General features: G+C 41.5%; 1 long non-coding RNA gene across 8 annotated transcripts in view; it reads left to right on the top strand.

Moving 5' to 3' along the window:
- LOC111178346 (uncharacterized) overlaps positions 1-19,857 on the top strand; it is a 70,191-nt gene that overhangs the window by 29,941 nt on the left and 20,393 nt on the right. For 3 of the 8 annotated variants that reach the window (XR_016394795.1, XR_016394793.1, XR_016394790.1), the window contains exons 2-4: positions 1,514-1,667; positions 8,808-8,893; positions 9,160-19,857. The exon at positions 9,160-19,857 is cut by the window's right edge. This is a non-coding gene — a long non-coding RNA (uncharacterized LOC111178346). The other 5 variants (XR_016394802.1, XR_016394792.1, XR_016394794.1 and 2 more) reach the window with 5 other exon arrangements.

Raw genomic sequence — 19,857 nt, 5'->3', positions numbered from 1 at the left:
GTGACAAGACTTTTCCTTTATTAAAGAATGGGGAAGAGGTCTATTCAAGCTCGTAAATGTGAGGAATAAAGGGTGATTTTTCCATATGAGGCTTTTAAGATCTTACAAAATGAAGAGTTTGTACCATGAAAATCTCTGGGAATGATGACCACTTAGGTCTCTGAGAAAGATGTCCAGAAGAGGGAACCATAAATGGAAGCAAACAGAACTTGTCACAAGGAAGTCCCAAGGGAAAAATAACACTTGGGGCAAAAGCTCTCATTAAGAGTACACTGAAAACCTCCTAGTATAACATTTTTCTTCATAGAGCTAATATGCCATTACACAAGATGAAACAATCATCTTCAACTGCTAACTAAGAGACCTCATGCAATAAAACCCCTGTGAGCAGAGGCTGTAATATATATTCTGAGTTTGAAAGATAGTGACATTTCTGAGTTCCCTAAAGGCCTGGAAGCAGCAGTAGCACGGCAGAATCTAAGGCTGACTTGTTGATCTGTGAGGCTCTTTTAAATGTACTTTTAAGGCTGCTTTCTTCCTAATCTTAAACACTTGACCTTTCAGTCTGATATTCTTCAGTATTATTAGATTAGATGATTAGTTATTAAATATACTGTCTCCAGTAAATAGGTAATTGTATAACGCAATGGCCTTCAGCTTTTCCAGGCCATGTTCCCATGACATTTACAGTTAGAGCACTAAGTCCTTTTGTAGTGGGAATGTTTAACCCTTTCTGTGGGCAGAAGAATGTACAGGGATTTCCCTGGATCTCACATTCCAGTGGACCAAATGAAGGGCAGTCAAAAATGTAGAGCATCACATGTTTTTGAGAGCTGTAGGACTCAAAGATCACAGAATTCTTATTACATTTATGTCCACATAACAACAGTAAAAAAAAAATACATAAACCAACATTTTCCCTGTGACAAGCTGGGTGTGACGAACACAATGTAGGTACTCACCAGGGGTTAGGTGGGTGCTTGAGAAAAGTTTATAGCTCTGTTCTGCAACCAAAAGCACACAGGAGGAGAAGTTTTAAACGTCTCTGTTGGTTTTTGCTAAATTTTGCCTGGTGTGAAAGAGTGGGGACAGAGAGAGGAGGGAGAATAGTGGGAAGGACAGGATCTAACATGTTTTGGTTGCTAACTATGTGCCAAGCACTGTGCCAGGCATTTTACTTACACAGACTCATTTAATCATCCCTGAAATAGAAACAAAGTGTGTATTATTAGTCCTCATTTTGCAATTTAGGAACCTGAGGCTCAGAAAATTGAAACTAGCTCAAGATCAAACAGACAGTGTAGTTGAATTGGGATTTGAACTTGGATCTGTTTGACTTCATAGCCCTTGTTCTTTACTATATCTCACACTGTCTTCCTTTTATTAAGTGCCTACTATGTGTAGATGTGATGTTACTCCTGTTATGAAAGCAGGGGGGAATGGTTAGGAAAATCTAAGTATCAATAATCCATCAGATGTCTTTTTAATTGAGTGTTTACTGTGTTCTTGGCAGCACCCTGTGAAGAATACAACAGATGCGTGGAGACACAATTATAGACCCTCCAATTAGAGGTCAAACTTGAGTTGAGAAGGCAAAGCAACACAAATAAAACAATTCCTAAATTGGGTCCTATGAATGGCAAGTCTAAAAGTTCACCAAGGTGGAGGTAAGTATGGTCTGGTGATGGTTACTGGAATCCGAGGGACTATAATCTTGTAATGTAGCCAAGATTTGGATAGAAAGGGCACTTCAGGTACGAGGTGTGGGCGATGTGAGCCAAGGCCTGGTGTTAGTGTTGCAGAGGGGACATGAGCCTGGAGGGGGAGGAGGGGAGGGCCGTCTGATTGCCTTCCCTTCCCTGTCTGGACCTCCAGAGTATCCTGGGCTCCTCTTTATTGCTTGTACCACACTGAGGCAATTAAGTGCATGCACTGCATACATGTCCACCTTTCCAAGTGAGCTCCTTGAGAATAGGGACTGATCCTATTCACCTTCTTGTTCCCAATGGCTCAAGCAGTGCATGATCCCCATAGGTGTTCAATAAATCCTTGTGAAATGGATGGATGGATGGAACAATGGTTGCTGGTGAAAGGTTGAATAATAAGGGGTAAAGACTGAAGCCAGACTGACACAGAGGCAAGAAAAAGGTTGAACCAGAAATGACCGTAAGAAAGGTCTTGCTGGGCTTCCCTGGTGGAGCAGTGGTTGAGAGTCCGCCTGCCGATGCAGGGGACACGGGTTCGTGCCCCGGTCCGGGAAGATCCCACATGCCGCGGAGTGGCTGGACCCGTGAGCCATGGCGGCTGGGCCTGCGCATCCGGAGCCTGTGTTCAGCAACGGGAGAGGCCACAACAGTGAGAGGCCCGCGTACCTCTTGCTTAAGTAAGTTAACAAGATAAACACAGTATTTACAAATGGATTAGAATGGTGAGAAACAAGGAAAACTGAGGTAATCAGAGCCTGGAGCAGTAAAATTGAGAACGTGGAAAAGGAAGAATTAGAAGTCAGAGAGCAGTGATCAACAACGGGCTTTGGTTAGAAGTCTGGTGTAAGAGAGAAGGGAAGGCAAGAATCCTACAGGGAGGAATGTGGGACGCAGGGAAAGGATCTTGTTTTAGGGAATGATGGGCTACTTTTAGACAAGTTGCAGATTTTAAAAATAAACAAACAACTCTGTTGAGCTTAGGGTCATTTTAGGTATTTGGAAATATCTATGAAAAGAGGCTGGGAGTATGGATGAGGATAGCTGCATAGGTTCAAGCTTCTACCTGTTGGAGGCACGGTCCAGATATGTCTGGGGGGGCGGGGAATGATTGCCTCATAAGCTCCCGGAGATGATGGTTTCTGCCTGGGAGCCTCAGGCATGATTTGAGGAATGAAACGATCCACTTGATTTAGTTCACCATGAGATCTCCTAAGGCCTTGATGTGTGATTTCAATCTCTGAGTAATCGAATTAAATTCATTTTTGAAGCCTCTTGAACTGATGGTTAGTGATCCGCAGACATTCTGACTGGCTCTCAGTGCATCAGATTCCTACCCTGGTTGACTGCACCCTGCACCTGCTTCCCCTACATCAGTGGGGTTGGGTCAGAGGAAGGTACACACACACACACACACACACACACACACACACACACACGATGTTCGTACATCACCAGAGGATTCTGTGCATTCAACACACAGCCAAAACAGTGGTTAGGGTTAGTATCACACCGCACCATACCTGATTACAGGCAAGGAATACAAACCACATGACACTTTACTCTACTGACATCAGGAGCTAAGCACAAACCATGACTCAGAACTTGAGACATCAGTTTTTTCTCCTAGCCATGAAGGCATTCCTTTTCTTTCTTTTTTGAGGGATAATTGACATATAATGTTATTTTAGTTTCAGGTAAACAACATAATGATTTGACATTTGTATATACTGTGAAATGACCACCACAATAAGTGTAGTTAATGTCTGTCACCATACTTGGTTATAAACATTTTTTTTTCTTCTGATAAGTTTTAAGATCTACTCTATTTGAAAGCAACTTTCAAATATTCAGTAGAGTATTATTACGTATAGTCAGCATGCTGTACTTTACATCCCGCAGGGCAGCCCTTCTTTGAACTTGAAACAAACCCATAAATAAAGAACTCCATCCCCACCAGCTCTCCCAAACAACTTGGTGGACAGAGAGCTCTGTATTTCATAGGAGATGCCTGCAGAGATTGAAGTTAAGTTTCCAAAAATAAAAGCACAAACAGTTCCCCTCACACTTTTTTGTTACGATAGCTACAGAACCAAGAAGAAATGCATACCATCCTGGGGGGATAGAATGTACAAGGACTAGATTTTGCCCATTTTCATAGCCATCATGGAGCATAGTTGGCTCCAAATCCTACAGAGTTGTCCTGGCATATTTACAGGGCTCAGACCCACACCCAAACCATCAGGATGGTTTAAGGTTTGGGGAACAGGTTTCCGTACTGCCAGATAGCATAATTAGGCATAACGTCTTAAGTGAACGTATTAGCTCGGGCTTTTAACAGTGTGCAAGCCTTGGCTTCCACAATAACCGCTTAATCTTGTGTGGAAGCCATCCCAGGCTTCACTAGAACACAGGCACTGTGTGTCCACCCGCAGATAAAGCAGATAAAGCTTGGAATGGGTTTATTTATATTGTCTTTGTTAGTCATGCAGCCTGTGTGCAAACAAAACAACATTATTCTTATCTCCTTGGAAAGTTTAATTCGTTAGCAATTAAAAGCTAGTGCAGAAAGAGGGCCAGGCACAGGGAGAAGTTCATCCTAGCACAGCAGCCCTGGCCAAAGAGATTTGCGGGGGCAACTCTCACTGATAATAGCACCATGATGGCTGCCTAATTGTTTTTCATGAAGAGTTTACGCAAGTAAGGATGATCCCTCTGTAATTTAATAAGATAATGTTGCCAACGATCTCTTCAAAATACTCTGTTGAAACTTGCTGTCCTCAGGCTCTTCCCAGAGCCCATTGCTGCCTCCTGCTTCCTGTCTGGCTTGATTTTAGTGGCGGCTGCCTCTGGGCCAGGTTCATTTTGTTGAAGAGCTCAGCTCAGGATGGGATGGCTGGTCCCAGCAGCTGATGGAAGCCTCCAGAGTGAGTGAGTTCTATTTGGAACAGGGATGGGTCTGACCACGTTCTTAGCCACCTTAAGGTCAGGAAACTTCAGAACTGCAAACCTGGACCACTCTATTGAAAGTCATGCTCAAGACCAGGTGTCATAATGGGGGAAACTGTGGAGATGGGGGTGGGGGAGGGGAGGGGTATATGGGAACCGTCTGTACTTTCTGCTCAGTTTTTCTGTAAACCTAAAATAGCTCTAAGAAATAAAGCCTACTATTAAAAACAAAGAGTCATGCTCACCCACGGTTCTGGGTTTTGAGAGGCCAAGATTGATTTGAAAAGGCTTTTTCTTCCTCTCCATAGGAGACAGAACAGGAGGAAGCCCAGAGATTTGGAGGGCTACACCCAGGACAGAGAATTAGAAATAAAAATGCTCCCTTTTCTGAGCTCTGGCGACCTCAACTGGTAGGGTGGAAAGTGAAACTTTACCCCGCTGAGAGGTGCCACTGGGCTTAGCACCCCTGGAGCTCTTCCTGACCTTGTAGCAAACAATACATACATTTGTCTCTTTGGTATTGCATGGGTGGATTTTTTAGCTGATTAAATGTTTTACTTTCCTACTGCTTAGCTTTATGTTGGTCTGCCTCAGTGTTGGAGAAAGAATTTGTACTAAAAACAATAAACAGCTTTGGAAATAGGTTGGATCTAAAATAAATAAGGTTAATATTGCAATAATATGTCTTAGGCTAAAGGGAAGTTTAGTCATCATCTGGTGCAAACCTTGTCCACTCCTGGGCACGAAAGAGTTAAATAATAAAGCCCCAGCCCGGAGGGTAGTGGAAGTTTTAATCCCAGCTGCTGCCCCTGCGGGTGAGAGGAAGAGATATTTGATAGTCCAAAGCAGAAAGTAAATATAGAGTAAATTACTTCCATGTAATTGGGGAGATTATTTCAAGTAGATTGCAACTTGGAAATGGATTGCTTCTTTTTGAAACCTAGGGTGACTTGTACATCTCCCATGGTGGCTTCAAGGTGGCACCGAGGGAAGGCACAATTCCTGGCTTTCAAGGGCAGCTATAGCTAGCATATTTTATAAAGTCAAAACTACACATCTTTGATCCTCACATTGCTCAGATCTGTGCAGTAGTTAATAGGAACAGAAATATAGATAGACATAGAAATGTGACCAACAGTAACTACCACCTTAAAAATCTGAACTGTGAGTTCTTATAGACAGAAAACAGAAAACTGTTTGCAATTAATATAATTGCCCTCATTCAAGGAAATGGTCAATTTGATCTGAAATGGTGTGGAAAAGCATGGGAGGGGATCTGTGTGAGACACCTAAAAGAACTATTATAAATTTTTTCATATAATGAGCCGGTTTTCCCAGTAGCTTCCATTCTTTGGTTCCAGTGCTCTTTATTGAAGCCAGTATGAATAGGCTCCAATTCTGTGTCCACATCATAGTCTTTCCAATATTTGCCTCCTTTTCTTAAGTGTGTAAGCTCTAGAATCAGAGAAGCCTTGCTGAGATTCAAAGCTGCCTCTGTCTATCACCTCTCTGACTTTGGGCAAATTGCCTGGCCTCTCTCAGCCTTTATTTTCTTATTTGTTAAATGGGATAATAATAGTACTTGCTTCGCAGGCAAAATGTTGTGAGGACCTAATGAGAAAATGCATGTAAAGCACTTGTCACTTAGTTCTTTTTATGACTATGGTGATAATCCCACATAGTATAATAAATTATTTCTCATATGACATGATATTTAGCCTACCCACCATTCAATTTCCCTTAAGTTATTTCAGTGTGTAGCATTCATAATTGAACAAAATGCTCCGTATGGGCTGATAGTACAAAGTAGACTATCACCTCCTTCATTCTAGGTTCTATACTTCTATTGATATGACCAATTAGAGTATTAAATGTTTTTGTTTATGTTTTATCTTTTTTGTGGGGGGAGGAGGTGGCTACTCCAATCAAACTGCTCAGAGAACTCTCTCCTTCTCTGTTGTACTTTGGTAGTTTTAGACCCTGGTGTAGGACCTTACATTTATCTCATTACATGATTTATTAAATGTTAGTTCCTCTTTCAAATCTATGCAATCCATTTGTTTATTCATTCATTCATTATAGAAACTTTCAAAAATATATTTTTCATGGACCAGGCTCAGTGCCAGTTTTTTGCCGTATTCTGAGATTTTAAAATTCATTGGAGTTTCAGTACAGCATACTTTTTACATCTCTGTGCAAATTGTTGTGTAACATGTTGCTAAAACAGGGCTGAGGGCACAGGCCTAAGGAATGTCTTTAGAGACTCTCCACAAGGCTGACCAGCACCATTTGGGCACTGTAGTTTAATCATTATGAATTCATCTTATTGTGGTATCATTTGGTACAAATTATTTTTCAACATGACCAGCAGGAACTCTTGAGACCCTCTCAGAATTCTTGTTCAAGTCAAGATTCACTAGATCTATCTAGTAGCTAATTCAATATTCTCATCAAAATAAGACTATTAATCTGGTGTGATTTCTTTTCTAAGTGAAATTAGTCTGGCTTGTTTTCTAAAGGGCTCAGAGGACATATTTTCATAACCCATTCTAACATTTTGAAGAATTTAAATAACAGCAGAACATAGTGCCTAAAACATGACAGCTATCTGTTTCAGATGCTCCTCCCGCCAGCATAAAATGTCGAGGACGTTAGTGAGAGAGTTGAAAAGATTAGCTAGGTGAAAAAGTCTACCCTCAGGTACTACCTTTACCTTGATTGTGGAGCATTTGCTTTATATTTACTTATATATATGTAAACATATATGTATTTTTAAATATATTTTTTATATGTATTTCTCCCCTCCTGAGCTCCCTGTGGTCAGGGACATGCTTTTACTTTTCTCTTGTAATTCCTATCACAGTGCATGACACATCACAGGTGATCCTTAATTGCTTTTTAAATTGATATACTCAAGGTTTATTCGTAAACCTAATGCCTAACCTATTACAATTAAGGAGAAAGGATATTACCGCCTTTTAGTCCAGGACATGGCAAATAGAGAAGAGGTCTATAGGTCTAAGGGCATCCCTTAAAACTTTTAGGCTTTTAGGCTTAGGAGGCATGCCCGCTTACACTCTATGAAACTCTCAAATGATTAGTAACGGAGTCCAATGAGTGAGAAGTAGTGAAATGGCTTTCTCAAAATATGGGGAAATTGGTGATCATTTTTTCCCCTTTGTCATTACTAGGATTTTGGAATTCTAAGGGGAAAATTGCATGTTAAAAAATCATTGTCCCATTCTGATCTTTGCAAAGACTTTCCCTTCCTTAAATTTGTTTAGGATAGGAGATTGCTTCTATGGACTTCTCAAAGGTAAGTATTAACTTTTTATGTTTTTACTTCCTGTGTCCAGCAGACTGAAAGAGAGGAGGAACTCAATAAATGTTGGTTGGATGAATACGTAGTATTTGTGAAAGTGCATTGTAGACTCTGAAACCTTGCACAAATGGAAAGATGAGGATGATGACTTAACGAGGCTCAGAAATTGAAGTGGAACTCGTCTTAATGTACCACACACACACTCACACACACACACACACACACACACACACACACACACATTTCCCTTTGAATAATGGCTACATTTTTTTCTTTCAATAGGAAAGGTATTGGGATACTGGGTACTTTTTAAAATTTAAGTCAAAATGTGCTTGCCTATTTTTTATTACTAGCTGCTCCATTTGGTCTTCTGGTTTTTGTTGATAAACATATATTTGTATACTTAATATTGCCCTTAGTTATCCTCTTACTTTCGCATCTTACCCATCTTTAGTCTGCCATTCTGTCCTGACTTAGATTTTTCAACTGTTAGACTGTCAGGCTTTCAAGGATGCATTTTTAGAAATCAGCTTCTTTGAAAGCACTTGAGCCAGAAGTCAAATGGCATGATGTAAACCAATAGTTTTTCAATGAAGAAATGAAAAGTCTCAATAATGATAAATAAGGAATCTAACCTATTGACACCAATTTGGTTACACTGTATTGATTTCTACAAAAATATTATAAAAGAGAGTGCTACATATACTCTACTGATCAGATTGCAAATATACTTCTTAGCAAAGAGAGAAATAGTGTAGGATACAAGGGTTTGTCTTCAAGTGTCACCTGCTATTTGTTATCCCTCACTGATTCAAACATTTTCCTGGATTTAGGTGGGTCAGGCTGTCAGGGGAGAACCCAGAGGCTGTATGTGGCCATGGCTACAGGATCGACGGGGCATGATCTGGAGAAGCAGCAGGTGAGTCCATCATGTCAAGGGCAGGTGATAATGACCGGCAAAAACTGGTCCTGCTACTTCTCAGTGACAGCGATTAGCAGGGTGTAAGAACAGAATTCCAAAATTCCAAAGGTTCCCATAAATGTCTCAGTTTCTTACTCAGGGCTTCATGGTCTTTAGAGATATATTTCAGAGTTGGTTTTTGGCTGTTTCACTTATTCTTTTTTGTTTTTTTTTGCGGTACGCGGGCCTCTCACTGTTGTGGCCTCTCCCGTTGCGGAGCACAGGCTCTGGACGTGCAGGCTCAGCGGCCATGGCTCATGGGCCCAGCCGCTCCGCGGCATGTGGGATCTTCCCGGACCGAGGCACAAACCCGCGTCCCCTGCATCGGCAGGCGGACTCCCAACCACTGCGCCACCAGGGAAGCCCTGTTTCACTTATTCTTGTGTAAACTGGTGGAAGTGGGTGGTGGGTTGGGTAGGATGGGTGAGTCTTCCCAGGCCCTTCATTCCATCTGAGCTACATGTGCCAGGAGGAGCCCTTGATAAGCCAAGACAGCTCTACATATGCCAGCCTCACACAGCTCAGCAGGGACTTGACACTGTCACACAAGTAGCTCTCATCTTTCTGGGCAGTTGGCAAATCCAAAATTTCTAGATACAGGGGTTTAAGGTGGTAATCTGGAAGGAGAGAAGGATTAGGGGCCTTGACTCGAGGCTGCTTTGTTCAGCAAGCATAAAATCTTTACTTAGCTTGAATGCTTATTTTGACATATTTTGGAGGGAGGCAGCTGGAGATACTGGAGAGAGATGCTAAGGAAACCCCAGGTCACCCCTAGATACTGCGCATGGAACCCAGGTTTGGTAAATACTGCAAAGCCTCCATAGTGTAAGAAGCATGAGATGTTTTTTTTGGAGAGTCTGAATTCACTCTCCGGGAAAGTGTTTATCAAAGTGTTGTCCTACTGAACTAGAATATCAGGGGTGATGGTAGAGGGGAGGATTTCCAGGAAGGGAGAGTCTGCATATTTGTTTGTTTGCTTGTTTGTTTATCTAGCCACGCCATGCGGCATGTGGGATCTCAGTTCCCCGACCAGAGATTGAACCCGCACCTCCTGCAGTGGAATTGTGGAGTCTTAACTACTGGACTGTCAGGGAAGTCCCTGCATTTTTAATAAGCATCTTAGATAGAGCTTAATGGGGAGTAAAGTTTGGATGTATCATCTATGAAAAGAATCTCAAGATCACTTGCCTCTCTGATGTATGGAATTTCTTCATTTTTGTACATTCTTCAGCTTTTGGTTTTGATTATGTCCTTGTAGTCTCTTGGGATAGGAATGCCTCTCCTGGATTATTTTCTCCACTGTGTCTAGGAAGTCTGCATCTTTCCAAATGAGTTGTGCTGTCAAAGAGTGTCCCTAGAAACCTCTCATGTTCCATCTAAGAGGAAGATGACTTGCATTTATAGCACACAGTATAGGCAGTGACCTTGGGCAAGAAGAAAAGCAATGATATTAATACCATATATTTGAATAATGTTCTACAGTTAAGTTGAATTAAATTGCATAGTTAAATTCATAAATTATATGATTACATCAATTCTCACAACTTGCTGTGAGGATCGGTAATATTATTCTTATTTTACAGATTAAGACATTGAGGTTCAAAGAAGACAAGGCCTTACCATAGGTCAGTGGACTTACATATGGAAGGATGGGTCCTGGAGTCAGGGTCTTCCAACAACTGGCCTGCTGATGCTGACTCATGCCACCCAACGGCCTCCTGAATGGCTTTCGTGCACATACCTTGTAAGTTGATGCTTAGAGCAGAGTTGTTGTGTCAGATCACCTGGGCTCTGATCTTTGTGATTTCTGTGGGAAAATCTCCATTTAAGTTGCCATGGACATCCACGTGCTGAATGATCATTTTCTCTTGGGAAAGACATTTCTGAGTTGCTCTAGCCTTCCCCGTGTTACCTGAGGCCTCACTACTTTTGAAATGGTTCACACTCTTACCTTATTTGTGTGATATTACCCCAGGGAAAGGATGAATCTAAGAGTTCCAAAGAACCTTTCTCCTCATATCTGATTATGTTATGTTTACAGACACATCTAGGCATAGGCTTTTTGGATTTTCTACTGCTTTATTTTGATCATCTTGATTTAATCCATGTGAGCTCATTTTCCTCATTAAAGTCATCTTATTAAAGAAGGAAAAGGGACCTTATAGGCTCCTGCTAGATTTTCCTGAGCAACAGGGGTCCATCCAGTCTCTGCCATGCCCTTCTGGTGATGGGGACACGCTGTCAGGGGCTGCAGCCCCTAATAACTAGATTCCTTTCATTGTCACATAATTCTTTATGTGGGCTGAGACTTTCAACCTTTATCTTCCACACATTGGTCCTTGTTTTGATCTCTTAAGGAATACAGAGGTCTTGTCCCTTGTTTTCATGTGAGAGATTTTCAAACACGCGAGCCAGTCATCATGTAGGTCTAGAGTTAGATGATTCAGAGCTGTTATGGGCTGAATTCTACCCCAAAGTTCACATCTTTAAGTCCTGACCCCTAACTTCAGAATGTGATTGTGTTTGTAGATAATGTCTTGAAAGAGGCAATAAATTAAAATGAGGTTATTGGGGTAAGCCCTATTCCAATATGGATGGTGTCTTAATAATAAGAAGAAATTAGGACACAGAGACACACAGAAAGAAGACCATGTGAAGACCCAGGGAGAAGATGGCCATCTACAAGCCAAGGAGACAGGCCCCAGAGGAAACCAACCCTGACAACATCTTATCTCAGACTTCTAGCCTCCAGAACTGTGAGAATATAAATGTCTGTGGTTTAAGCCACCCAGTTTGTGGTACCTTGCTATGGCAGCCTGAGCAGACTAATACATGAATCAAATATATATGGGGTTGGAGTCAAGGAGATGGGGAAGATCAACTAAGCAAATGTGCAGGGGGAGAGGGTAAAAGGGCCATGGGGTAAAAGCCTTACAGAGTAGGTATTGGGAGAGGGCCTGGGAGCCATACTGTGAGAAAAATCGAGAGAGCACAGTGAAAGAAGACATGGGAAGAAAGAGTTCTTTGCTCCTTTTATACTGGGTTCTAAATTCCTTAACCTTGTGTTCACTTTTGTCAACATTGTCTTTAGTGCTTAAACACTCTCTCCTTTCCTTGTCCCCATGCACCAAATTTAGAAGGTGTGGGTTTTAAATCTGAAAATTGGTCATCACAGCATTCAAAGGTAAGGTTAAAGTGTTAATATTAGTGTTGTTGAATTAGGGGGTCAGTCTCAGAAGTTCCTTGGGGAATCATTCTAAGAATATATTTCTTTGACACAGATTACAAAATTCAATTTCAGTGTAGATTTATGGTGGGGTAGTAAAATACATTATGAAGCCAAACAAACAAGCAAATAAATAAACAAAAACCCCAAACCCCACATAATTCCCAGGTGCTTCTGATGTGCACACTGTTTGGGATACACTAATTCAGATGAAAATAAAAATGAATTCCTTCTATATGCCTGGAAATGATGCCAGACCATTGTAGATTTCAAACTTCATGAAAAATTAAAAATGTCCCCCTTTTGAGGGGAATGTTTTATGAATCCAGTAAACATAGCCTAAATTTCCTATTCTTATTACCTTATTACTTTTCAGAATAATGTTGAAAATGATGGTTATCCTGGGAAAACCAGGATATTTGGGGATGTTTATGCTCCTTTTCCCAGCAATGGCTTCCCCTGGCCAGCCGGCACTGTTCTTTTCCCATATTTCAGGATCTCAGCGTGAAAGAAGCTATGAAAGCTTACACCAGTCAATCATACTGACCATCACGTTATTCTTTGTGATTTAGGAGAATGCCCCTGTTTCCTCAAGTGCTCTATCTGCTGAGAATTAGGAACCATTTCTATGTACTAAAGAACTATCGCTCACCAGGAAGTATACTGTTCCTTCTTGTGGAGGAAAACTTATGACATTGAACTTGATAACAGCCATTATTTTCACAAGCTCAAATAAAACAAGTCTTCTTTGTCTCCCCTCCCACCTCTACAGGTTCAAGTATGTGGAGGAGAACAAACTGAAAAGAAAGCATCATAGGTTTTAGACTGAAACAAATCAGGGCTAACCAGGTAATCAAATTCTGTATAAAAACAATGAATTGTACTACTCTGACTTAGATGTTTCAGAGCAACTCCAATGCCTTCTTTATTCATTTCTGGAATTTTTAAAACCACTGTTCCATAGGGCCTTGAGAATAACCGGAATAACTAGACTCTGTTAATTTAGTTCAGTTATTTAGGAATCAGGTATAAGATTAATTAGAACTAATTAGTATTAAGTTCTGAGTAGGTAGGTAGAGCTTACTATACACCATGCTTAAAACATCACAGTGGGAATGTGGTGGGTAGTCTCCGTCTTGAAATTTAGCAGGTCTGCCTGATGGGTACTGACTTGACTGTTTCATCCACTTTAGGGATGCTGAGGGTATACTCCTCTGCCCCAAGTTATATTTTATCCAAGCGTCATGTCTCTGACATTCTACCTCCAAAGAGTCATTCCTTCAGCTTTCTTTGTTTCCCTTAAAATGAAAATTCTCTTGGTTTTTGCAGAACAAAAGATTACTTTCTGCAGGCAAATACATTAAGGTAGTTATTAGCTTTGTCTTCCAGTGACTGAAAGGAACTAGCTGAGCTAGAAGGAACTTGGAAGTTCATCACTGGGAATGAAAGGAAGGTTTGCTAAGTAGGTGAGGGGAAAGCACAGACAAAGGAGGAAGGGGCCAACTGACACACATTTTGCCCGCTTGGGAATTTTGAATGGGACTGACTCCGCCCACTCAGTACTGCTTAAAAACAAAACAAGACAAACAACATATCTTTGAGAGTGCTTTAATATATTGCACTATTTCAGTAGCTGTGCAGGCCAGGACTTAACAAGGCTAGAGTAAGGAAGGACGGTTAATATTTCAACTATAGTGTGAATTGTAAATCATGACATTGATTTGGGCACAGAGGCTAGATCAGGAATTTTTTTTTTTTTTTTTTTTTTGAGGTACGCGGGCCTCTCACTGTGGTGGCCATTCTCGTTGCGGAGCACAGGCTCCGGATGCGCAGCTCAGTGGCCATGGCTCATGGGCCCAGCCGCTCCGCGGCATGTGGGATCCTCCCGGACCGGGGCACGAACCCGTGTCCCCTGCATCGGCAGGAGGACTCTCAACCACTGCGCCACCAGGGAAGCCCTAGATCAGGAATGTTTGAGGAGCACCCTTCAAAGCTCAAATGCAGAGGGCAGAAAATAGTGTTGGTCTTTAATATCATGTCCCCCTTTTTGAGTAAGTCAGAGCCTGAGTTATGAAGCATTCAAAGATCATTTTGTTCCCGCATTCAATTTTCTTCTTTCCACTTAGAAGAAAACTTTTAGGCCAAAGGCCACTTGAGGTGGCCCTGGTTCCTCCATGTTTCACTCACTGGCTCCTTGTATCTGCCGGACCTGCATTTCCATTCACTATGTCTCAGGAGGAAAATGATTCTAGTGACCTCGCTGTAGGGAGATGGGAGCCTCAGGCATCTTATCAAACTGCCAGGCTGTTCTACATAAGCAGGGCTCTTGGCTCTGGTGTAGGAAAGCAATGCCATTGTCGGCTAACACTCAAGCATCTTGGCGAAATTGCTAAGTGTGTGGGGAGCCCTAACCACTGTTGTTGGTGGGAAGACCAAGCTATCACTTGTACCTCACCTTCAGAATTCGGCCCTGTTTAAATTAAGCTCTGCAGGTGGAGTCCTGGATTGTGAGAAGGATACAAAGCCTGAGGACACGTTGGCATTTATTCCTCATGCTGCTTCTGAGGACACACAAGAGGGTGTTCCGGCCAAATTAGCCAGTTATTGGTTCCTCGAGTAACTTTGGTTTTGGACACCTGACTTGACTCTGTGAGCGAGCAAGCGGCTGTTTTCCCTGAGTGTGTTTGCCTCTTGGCTTTCCTGTCCCTACATGAACATTCAGCCCACAGATTTCTGTTATCTAATCAGGTGCATCGGTCCGCGGTGGAGATGAGAGGGGAGGAACACCCCTCTGACTCAGATTTTGCACAAACAAAACTCAGCCTTGTTAACAAAGGCAGGGAGGAGTGCCCACGGCTGCTCAGATCAGATCTTCCCCGACAATCTGCGGGGCAGTGCAGATGGGTGGGTTTTTATGGCAAGATAAGCAACTGGAGGGCTCCACTTTGGTATGCTAAATAAAATTAAAATGTCAATATTTACACATGACCTTCAAGGCTCTTACACTCTTGCTTTCTTAGGATTCAGTACAGACTGCGTTTTCTTTAGCCTGTTACCAACAGCTTGGAAATTCAGTTAGAGGACATAACCCAAATGTTCTCCAAATGTTCCTTCCAAATGGTCATCTCGAAAAGTGCTGTTTTAAGGCGTGCAACCTTTCTGCACCAAGAGAGGGCTGTCGCGCTGCTTACCCAACTGCAGGCGAATTATCCGGAGATGAAAACCACTGATGATAAAGCTAGTGCCGCCAAGCTGCTTTAATTTGTTGATAACTAAAGCACAAGAGGCCTCTTACAGGCTTCTCGAAGCCTCACTATTGTGTATTGCACATTCAACCCCTGCTTGTGTGCTGACACAAACAAATAAACGCGATCATAATGGTTGAAATGTAGTTAGAAACACAATTGAGAACATCTGTATTGTAAGCAGAAATAAATTAGAAATACTGAAGTGTTTTGTAGCTGTGAAAAAGAAGGAAAAAAAAATAACCCACAGTACCTGGATTAAGCGGTTATAAATAATGTATAAGGCAAAAATCTCATTACCCCCTGTGTAAACTCCCACCCCCCCTCCATGAAATATATTTTATGAATGTAGTAACGCTGTAATAACCAAGGCATTTGTTTTTCCCCACAAACTTTCCATTTCATGGAGATTGTTTGGATTTACAAGTTCAGGACAAAACATCCCCGAGTTTACTGGTTTGGGTTTCTTCCTCGTGACCTTCAGCTTCAGGACTCTGCACAGCTCTGCACGCCACTATTTATTAGAATGCTGCTTTCCACACATGAAAGTTTCCCCCAAACACAACCCTATAAAAACAGAGGCGAACACAAATCCCCTCAGCCCTGGAGGAAAAGGCCTTGAAACTTGCATTGCAGAAGCCATAGGGAGGATGGGAGAAGCTCTCCCTGCCCAGGACCGTGACACCTGTGTGACTCTTGGAGTCCAGGCTGCTGTCAATAGGACCAATCATTTTGCTTATGTGACTATAAGTAAAGTGACAGCTGCCAGATTAGTGAGCTTTGTCCAACTGAGCTATGGGGCTGTTACAGGGGTGGCCAGAATTTTCCACCGGGCCCCATCCTCAGCATAGCCAGGATCCAGGAGGAACTCCATTCTCTGGGCACCGACTCACCTCTGCAGCCCTTCCCTCTTCAGTTTCTTGGTTCTTTTTTTTCTATTATAAACCCGTGGTCAGGCTCTGCAATATCATGGAACGCAGCAGCATGCTCGAGGGTTAAGCGTGACTCTGGAGTCCTGTTGTTTATGAAACCCAGTTCTCCTGGGTCATGCAGGGGGAACCCCCATATCTTTAAGAGATACTAGGGCAGGAGGTAAAGCGGAGGGAGCTGGCTCAATACAACCTTTTATGTAATAGGAGCCTCCCTAAGCCTAATCGGCTCCTACCTCAAATACCTCATGATTCTTTCTGAGCTTTTAATTAGTGAATTAATGTACATCCTATCTGGCTTTCCTGGAGTCCTTGGAATGGTTCCTAAGTGGACCACAGATATCCATAGAGATAACTGCCCGATTCCTAGCCTGACCCCTGATCAGGTGTTGCTCCTGCTAGCATGACTTGTGACCATGTTCTATTTCTGCTTCTCCCACGGGAATAGCCGTGTGGCTAAGTGGCTAAGCAGAATGACCCCGTTAGATCCCCTTCTGGGAGGAAGTCACTCACGGACTCATTTTTGGAGTCACAGTTAGAAACGTATGATTTCTCCTCATTTGGGTATGCAGCTATGGCAGAATGGGGGGAAATTACTGCGCTCTGAGTCGGAAGACTGTTCAGGTGTCTTCTTAAATCTACCTGAGTGACTTTGGATCAGTCCACCTCTGAGCCTCAGTTGTCATTGAAAATGTGGGTAATATTACCTCACACTTTTTCCTTTAGTGGGACTTAAATAAGGTTATGCACATAAAGGAGCCTTATATGGTTTAAAGTGTTATTGAATGGTATGGTGTTACTTGTCTTTGTTCAGGCTGCTGTAACAAAATACCACAGACTGGGTAGCTTGTAAGCAACAGAAATTCACTTTAAGTTCTGGAGGCTGGAAGTCTGAGATCTGGGAACCAGCATGGTTGGGTGAAGGCTGTCTTCTGGGTTATAGATTTCTCAGCTTATGACTGTGTCCATGCGTGGTGGAAGGGAAGGGAGGATCTTTCAGGAACCTCTTTTATAAGGGCACTAATCTTGTTCACAAGACCTCCACCCTCATGACCTAATCACCTCCCAAGGCCAGCTCCCTGATACCATCAGCTTAGGGGTTAGGATTTCAGCATATGGATTTTTGGGGGACACCAAACATTCAGACCATAACATCTTTATCAAAAGGAAATTTCTATTCTACCTATGTGACAATGTGGTTTGAGGATCAAATTAAATAAAATATGTGAAAAGGGCTTTGAAAAGTATAAAGCAATGCAAAGCACATCACTGTATTGTGAATGGAGTGACAGAGCCCTGTCAGCTGGATTTCCTCTGGTCATTAGGTCCATGTACACATGTGCCAGAGCAGCACAGTTTTCTAGACAAAAAGAGGGTTCAGAGGCTGGAGACTTTAAATCTGGTGTTATCGTTATCATTATGTTTCTTATTGTGAGAACCTCAATTAATTGTTTTGAGATCTTTGTCTCATTTTTTTTTCTTCTAATATGAAGAAACAACAGTCATCTCCTAATATGGTTGTTGGGAAAACATAATTGAAATGAATTCCAAAAATAGCTTTTAAGGACAAAGTTATGTGAAGGACAGAAATTGTGTGTGAATTCTCTCAGCAATGAATAGGCATATCTCCATATACCCCTAGGATCTCAAGCTGATAATGTAACGACAAGAACCTATTCAATCAGAACAAGGGGATGGTTCTGCTCGTGTGACAATCTAGGTCTCAGAGTCTGGTATGTGGGAGGGGTGGAAAGAGCAGATTGCATTTTCAGGAGAAAGGTTAAGCTTGAATGTTTTGGACAGGAGGTGGTTAGATGCATTCTTAAAAAGTCCTTGAATTTACCTGATGAGTTTTGTGTCCTTGTGATGGTTGTAGCCCATTCCAGGTTAGGAGTAAATTTAGCAACACAAAAGAGGTCATTTACAAATCTCTCCCTCACATGCTCCATTTCGTCTCGTGCCCCTTCTAGTTTTCTCCCTTCACTAATTTGCAACGTGTGAGACTGCTCTTCTGATCATTGTGAGTTTAAGATTAATCGTATGTGGTTTCCGAAACTTTTGAAACTTTTATAGGAGAGTTGTGAAAAGGTGGAGGTTTCCAGAAAACCCTTAATAGAAGTTCAGAGATCCATTTATTTATTTATTTGGGCTTTAAAACATTTTAGTTTAAACTAATTTTAGACTTAGAAAATGTTGAAAAAACACTATAAAGTGTTCCTTTATATCCCTTACTCTGCTTCTACTTATGTTAATATTTCTTATCACCATTATACTTATCAAGACTAGGAGATTAAAATTAGCACAATAATATTAACTAAACTACAGGCTTCATTAGAAATTCACAGATTTTCCTACAAATAGCATTTTCTGGTTCCAGGATCCTCTCCAGGACCTCACACTGCATTTCGCCTCCAATCTGTCACAGTTCCTCAGTCCTTCCTTGTCCTTTATGACTGGCTCTTTTTGAAGACCAGTGATCAGTAATTTTGTAAAATATTCTTTAATTTAGCTTTGTGTAATGTTTTCTCATGATTGGGGTAAGATTATGCAGTTTTTGCAAGAATGCCACAGAAATGATATTGTGTCCCTTTTCAGCACATCATATCAAGGGATTCATGATACTGATATATCTTATTATTGGTGATATTTACCTCGATCACTTGGTTAAGGTGGCTCCTGCTGGTTTCGCCATAATAAAATTACTATGTTTCCCTTTGTATTGATAAGTATTTTGAGGCAGGTACTTTGAGTTTATTCAAATTCTCTTTATCCTTCTTGAATTTCTTTTGCATGAAATAGCAGACACCTAAGAAAAGGAGATATACTCTTTGAGGATTTGCTTCTTTTCACTTACTATATGTTGTAGGAAGCACCCCACATCAGTTTTAGATGTTTTGCTCATTCTTTTATACAGTTGCATAGTACTCCATTGTATGGCTATACCAGTTTATTCAAGCACTCTTCCACATATGGGCAATTAAATAGTTTCCAGTGTTTTGCAATTACAAACAATGAGGCAATGAATAAATTCAAATGTATGTGCTTTTGCATTGTTGGAGATACGTTCCCTAGAAGTGGGGTTGCTAGGTCAGAAAGAAAATGCGTATGCAGTTTTGTTAGACATTGCCAAATGTTCCTCCAGAAGGGCTGTACCAGTTTGCATTCCCACCAGGAAAGTTTGGAAGTGTCTGTTTCCCCATACCTCCACCAATAAGCTTAACTAATAGAAAGTATTCCCATATTTTAAATTTTTCACCAATCTGTTAGATGAGAGACATGGATTTGTTTAAGTATGAGTGAGTTTGAGCAGTTTTTCACATGTTCAAAGGCCATTTTAATCTTTGTGTGTGTGTGTGCGTGAATTTCTCCTCATTCTTCTATCAGGATTTTTGTCTTTTGTCCCTTAATAATTAAGATTTCTTTATATGTAAGGAATATTAGCCTTTTTTTCTAGTATGTGTTACAAATATTTTCTTGCTATTTGTCAGCTGTCCTGTGACTTTGTTTATGGTGCTTTTTGTC

Source organism: Delphinapterus leucas, chromosome 1, assembly GCF_059928025.1.
Source record: "Delphinapterus leucas isolate spDelLeu-1000000601 "Yukka" chromosome 1, BTC_Dleu_Yukka2, whole genome shotgun sequence".
Lineage (NCBI taxonomy): Eukaryota > Metazoa > Chordata > Mammalia > Artiodactyla > Monodontidae > Delphinapterus > Delphinapterus leucas.
The sequence above is the reverse complement of the archived record's forward strand: the minus strand, read 5'-3'. Positions and strand labels throughout refer to the sequence as shown.